Here is a 7,103-nt window from a genome sequence, read left to right as displayed (position 1 = left end):
TCAAATTCTTCAAGTCTGCAAGATGGAGTCTTGAATCAGTCAAATATGCAAGTTGAAGTCTTCAAATTATTCAAGTCTGAAAATAAAAGTCTTCAAGTCTTGACCTTCAAATTACCTTTTCTTAGGGAAAAGATGAGGATTCATCCCTTTCCACCCAAAAGAAGACCATAAAATTACCTTACTTATGGCGGGGATGGGTCTCCTTCCCAAGGACTAGTCTACATCCCTCTCCACCATAAGATTACATTTAAATTACCTTTCTTAATTTCTTTTCAATTGATGATACAACTAACACATTTGATCTCACATTGTCGATCTTAGATAAAATTTTATCAATTTGAGATTCGAAAAACTTCTTTCGGTCGAGGCAATAGTTGCAGGAATTGTTAATATTATTCTATAAACAATATATGCATTAGGAAAAGAATCAAGTATTTTTATTTCATTGAGTATTTCCATTAAATCATTATTTTCTACTTGTATTATTTTTATTTATAATAACTAAAACATGAATATATTTATTTACTAACTAAGAATATCAACAATAACAAAAGTTCAAAAAAAATTATAAAATAAAGTTAGAAAAACTAAACCTGGATCACGAATTTGATAAGTTGATATATTAATGTTGAAATAGTTTTGTGTTCCTTCAATATAATGATTGCTTGTTGCGCTTCTTAAGATTTTGAAGAAGACACTCAAAAATAAATGTTATTCTTTTTTTACTTGGTAAGTAAAAGTAAAACATTTTTTTAAGAGAGAGTTCAATATTGAGAATGAAAATAATAAAATAGAGAATAATAAAAAGATGAAATTATAAGGTAAATAATAATATAAGGTCAAATTTTTTGGAAGATAAATAAGAAAACACAATTCCTCACTTAAGGAAATTATTTTCATAAAATCTTTCATTTCCTTAGAAAAGTTGGAAAAACTAACGGCTATTTTATTTTTTTATACTTTTTACATGTTTTTTTTTTAATTTAAACATACACATAACTTTAAGTAATATGTATAAGTATTTTTTTTAAAATTGGGGTCCCAAAAAAATATGAGGCCCCAAGTGACTCAAGCGATGGCTTTAATGGCCTAGTGTTTAAGACTGTTCGACATTCCTTCACACCTCAAAACCAAATTCTTGTGCTTTGACGAAAGTTTTTCATAATGTAACCACACACACATACACACACACACACACACACGCATGCGCGCGCGTGCACACACACACACATCCTTCCACTGGTCTATAAAAAATTTTAAAAAAAATACACAAAAGAAAAGGCGAACAAGGAAAAAATATGAATATATTAGTCCAAATAAATATTATGGATTAATATAAGTGAGTTATTATTTGAGATAAATAAATATGGATTCAACTAAAGTCCAAGTAAGTAATTTGAGTTACAATAGATGAGCTCAGTTTGCTAAGTCCAATGTCATCTCATCCTAGAGGTATAGTTTGGGGTCATTTGTCAAATGACATGACATGACTAGTCAAACAAAGAAGTCAATAGGATCATATCATATGTAAAAATGACAAGTTAACTTTATGAATCCCAATATGTCATGTCTGATTGGACGAAAGGAAACTTTTTCATATCACAACTCCTCTATTTCCACTAATATAAATAGCGGTCCTCATAATTCATAAAAAAAACACTAGAATTTTAATAAGAAGTTGGAGAAACTCGTGAATTGAAAATCTCATATTTATTTACAAGCTCAAGAATTCAATCATTCAAGTTCAGGAACGGCCAAGATCAAGACCACCAGATTCAAGAACAAGCTTGAAGCCCTTGAATTCAAGAATCCAAGTCAAGATCAAAATAAAGTTCAAATTCAAAATTTAGTATCAAATTCAAGTACAAGCTCAAAGAACTTGATTTCAAGTATAAGTTACGTCAACATCAAGATCAAGTTCAAGTTCAAGTTCATCCAAGATTCAAGAACAAGTTTCAAAACCCTTGAATTCAAGATGAGCTTTAAGAACAAATTCGAGATCAAGATCATGAGCCTTTGAATTTATATCAGAAAAGATGAATTGAATGAATAATAGAGTTTGTAACACTCATATTATGAATCAATAATACGATTGTTGCTTTATATTCTTAATTATTATAAATCTCGACTCAAACTTTATCGTCTACAAATTCTTGTAGGCATTGAAAACTTGTAGGATTTCACATGACGTGATCAATTCAATTAGGGTTCGTAGAGGATACTCAATGCTAAACCTTATCACATGCCTATATTACAAGTATTATATTACCTTATAGAGGCATCTTAAAAATTTCACAAATTTATGAAATATTCGCAGAGATGAGATTAATACATGTCATTCTTCTTGAAAATCAAGTATTTCAATAAGATCTACAAATCCTTCAAATATTTTAAGTAAATATATAAATTCTTTCAAGGAGTTAAGGTTGAAATCACATCATCAAGTTAAAATTACTCTAATCTGATAAATTCGTCACTAACGTCCCTTAAATTATTGAGATTAAATCTAAATCATCCTAATTTGAGAAATACACCATTAACAGACCTGTAGTCATGGAGAAATTATATTCATCCTAGTTTGAAAATATGTCAGTGATGACCATTGAATCACAATAAAAATTTAGAGAGAGGAATCGAGGAAAACACAGACTTATACCTATATTATTTAATAAAATATTCTTATCTCTTCATATTTTTATTTTTGATTGTCATTTATTTTTTGTCACTTTAAAATTATTACAAATAAATTATGATGCTCAGTGGGACCAAATTTGTCCTTCATTTCTTCTCTTGTAAATCAAATATACAAATCTAAAGTCGCAAAACAACAAATACGGAAGGGTGATTAATATTTCAAGTCTCACGTCTTTGTATTTCATCAAGTTTACACTCCGACAAGCCTTGAACCTAGGAGAAATTTTACACACTGTCAATTTATGGTACTCTTCAACACATGTTCAATTCTACTTGGGATTCTAGTTAGAATATCTGGAGGCTACTCGAACCCTAAATCCTAGCTTATGTCTATATTAAGGATATTATGTTCACTTAAAGAGAAAGCTCTAGAATCCATAAATTCATGAAATTTTCATAAAGAGGTGAAGAATTAAATCATCCTAGTTTGAGAAATAAATCATTAACGACACTCGAATCATGGAGAAATCCAAACTATCATCCTAGTTCATGAAATATGTCAATAATGGATCTCAAATCATGGAGAAAATTATAAGAGAAAAATCAAGAATCAATAAATTTGTACTCACAATATTGATGGATAAACGTATTCTTCTTATTTGTCTTGTAAATTTTACTCAAATTTTGATAAATAAGATTATTTTTATTATTTATTTTGTGATTACAATATATTTTCATAATTGAAAGAATTTATTGCAAACAAAGTGACACACCCAATGAGACTAATATGCTCTCGTCTCTCATAAATCATATCTGCAAATATGAAGCCACAAGATTGTACAGGTGGAAGCTTCATTTTTATTGGTAATTCAAGTATCGTTTTTTAGTTTCATCAGGTTTCATTCTACTAAACTTTCATCAAGTCTACACTCCAACAAACCTTGAAGTAGGAAAAATTTGTAGGCATTGAAAATTAGTGAGACTCTGCAAGTTGCAAGATATATGCAATTCTAGATAGAATTCTTGGATGCTACGCAACCCTCAACCGTAATTCATGTCTATAAAAAAAGGATACTATATTTATTTGAAAAGACATATTGAATATTTTACAAATTCATGAAATATTATACTGTCTTTCTCAATTAAATCTTGAATATCCCACAAAAACATGAAATATTCATAAGGAGATCAAAATCCTAATCATTTTAGTTCAAGAAATACGCTACTAACTGTCCTTGAATCATGTAAATCTTATGAGAGAAGAATCAAGGGGGAAACAGATTTGTATCCACAATGTTTATTAGTAGAAAAATTATTCTTATTTAATTTGTGATTGCAATTTATTTTTTGTCACTTTTAAATTTGTTGCAAACAAGAATATTTGTACAACTAAATTCAATGACCATTTGAGGAATAGTGAAAGGAATTAATTCGGGCATATTGACGTCATTTCTAGTGTCATGCTTAGGATTCATAATAAATGCATCAAGGGGTCGTTTGTATATTAAGGAGTCGTTTGGTACCAAAATTAATAACACATGAATTAATAATATAGGGATTAATAATAGAGAGTTTATTTTTTATCAAGTATTTGGTCCACTGCTTCTCACCTTATCTTGTGTTTGGATTAAAAATTCTATAAAAATCTTATTTACAATAATTATATCCTTGAATTATTATGAGATTTAAATTCATAAGATTAGATCAAGGTAGATAATTACCTGACAATATTTTTTTGTGTGGTCTTCTATCTAGCTAGAAAAACAACGATTTTCTCTTCATGTTTGTTACTCCCTCCGTTTAAAAAAGAATGACATAGTTTGACTTGGAACGGAGTTTAAGAAAAGAAAAAAATGTGGTTCTAAATTAAAGTTATGTCAAATGTACTAAAATGTCATTTAATCTTGTGGTCATAAAGATGTCCCGTGGAAAGTTAAAGTTAAAGTGTTGTCAAAAAGAAAAGGGGTCATTCTTTTTAAAAAGACCAAAAAAATCGAATCTTTCTTTTTTTAACAGAGGAAATTTTTTTTTCACTTGAATTATTTGAGAGAAAATAATTCTCATTTAGGGTGTGTTTGGTATGAAGGATAAAATGTTTTCCATAGAAATTTTTTTTTTTTTGAAAAACAAGTACATTTTTTTACTTATTTTTCATGTTTGGTTGATAAATTGAAAATATTTCTTGGAAAAGATTTTTAGTGTTTGATTTATGAATGAAAAATATTTTTGAGAAAATATTTTTTATTTTTACTAGAGTAGAAAAGAATTTATGAAATTGAAAATATCTTTTTTTTAAAAAACTTAATTTTTAGGGGGATGGGGGTGGGTGTAGGGGGGTAGAGGTGAAAAAATAAAAGTTTGAAATCAAAAATATTTTTCAAAAATAAACTTAAAATTTTTTTTTGGAGGTGGGATTTGGGGGGGGGGGGGTGTCAATGGTAGGGGTGAAAAAACAAAAATTGAAGTTGAAAATATTTTGTAAGAAACAAACTTAAATAATTTTTTTGAAGTACGGGAGGGGGGGGGGGGGGTGTCTAGGTTAGGGGTGAAAAAAATAACAAATTTTTAAAAAAATTGGGGGATGGGGTGGGGGTTCTAGGGTATTGGTGAAAAAAACTAATTTGAAATTGAAATATTTTTTAAAAATAAAGTTTAATTTTTTTTAGGAGGGGGGGGGGGGCTGCAAAATTTTGCGGGGTGGGTGTGGTTGGGAAGGTGGGGTCAAGGTTAGAGATGAAAAAAATGAAATTGAAAATTGAAAATATCTTAATAAACAAACTCAATTTTTTTGGGGGTTGAGGGCTGGCCGGGGAGAGGGGGGGGGGGGGAGCGCGGATAGGGATAGGGTGAAAAAATAAAAAATTAAAATTGAAAATATTTTTTTAAAAATAACTTAATTTTTTGGAGGGGGGGAGGTCGATTAGGGGGGGGGGGTCGTGGGTAAGGACGGGTGGGGTGAAAAAATAAAAATAAAAATTGCAAATATTTTCTAAAATAAGTTTTAAATTATTTTTTTCAACAAAAAAAATGTAATTTGAAGTTGAGGGAAAGTTTTGAAAAATGTTTTTCTTAATTTTTGAAGGAAACTAGGGAAGTCATTTTCCTTAATTTTGAGGAATATAGATTGATTTGAAAAATATTTTCCAAAACTTTTAATCAAACCAAACATGAGAAAATTGAAAAATGTTTTCCTTCATACTAAATACACCCTTAATGAATTAAGAAAAATATATATATACATTCCCGAATTATCATATATGATAGTATGTCAATATCCTCTATTATACTTTAAGGTCATATATATCCGTATCGTCATTCTTTTGAATTGTGTATATCCTTGAGGTTAACAAACGAACACGTAACTTTATCTAAATGATTTACCCAATTTTATTTATTTATTAACCAAAATTAAAAGTACACCCAACTAAAATGGATGGTGTCAAAATCCACTCTTCATTTTTCATCAAAAATCATCCTTCTATTTTTCTGAACCCACTATGACCATGAAATTAAGAACTTATCTTTCAAGAAAGAAAATGGCTTGTGCACTAAAAATACTCTCTTCTTCAATTTACTTCAAACTTTGTATCGTCCCATTCCATTAAGTTTCAATATGTAACATTCCTTTCAAGTTCTGTCAATTTGGTGTCTTTCAAATTTTTTAAATTTGTAGACTTTATTCCTGCTAACCAAAAAAAAAAACTACATCTTCTTTAGCTTAGTAAGAATGTAGCTTGTTGGATGTTCTGTATATTATCTATTTTAAGAATATTTTCGATTTCTTTCGATAATAACAAATCAATTTGAGCTTTAAATTTTTTATTTGATTATAGACCTACTTTAAAGTTTGAAGCTTTATTCATCAGTGATTGTAGTATTTTCAACCCCTTTCAACAATAACAAATCAATTTGAGCTTAAAATTTTCGATCAGATTGTAGACCCACTTTAAAGCTTGAAGTTTTGTCCATTAATGATAGTAGTATTTTCTCAACCCCTTTTAATACCAATAAATCAATTTGAGTTCAAAGTTTTTCATTCAATTGTAGAGTCATTTTTAAGCTTGAAGCTCTGTCCATCAATAGTGATATTGTTTTCAACCCCTTTCAACAATAATAAATTGATTTAAACAAAATATGAAATTGGTTTCTTGATTTTGATTGAAACATTATGCTTCTAGATTTTTGTTTGTGAGATTTGGAGAATGGTGTCAATGAAAATGAATTGAAGAACATTTTTCCTTTTATTTGATAATTAGTGGAGATGAAAAACTATGCTTTTTATTATTAATGTTAAATGTCATGGCATGTTAATTTGGGTCATGGGTGGGTAAGTTATGAAAAATGGGTGAGTATTCAATTTTTTGGATAAATAAAAAAAATCAGATATGTATCCATCCGTTAGTCTCAAGAATATAGATGATTCAAAATATTGACCATAAGAGTATATATAATCTTCAAGTATAATTGAA

The sequence above is a fragment of the Solanum lycopersicum genome, chromosome 11, assembly GCF_036512215.1.
Source record: "Solanum lycopersicum chromosome 11, SLM_r2.1".
Classification (NCBI taxonomy): Eukaryota; Viridiplantae; Streptophyta; class Magnoliopsida; order Solanales; family Solanaceae; genus Solanum; species Solanum lycopersicum.
Note: the sequence above shows the minus strand (reverse complement) of the source record.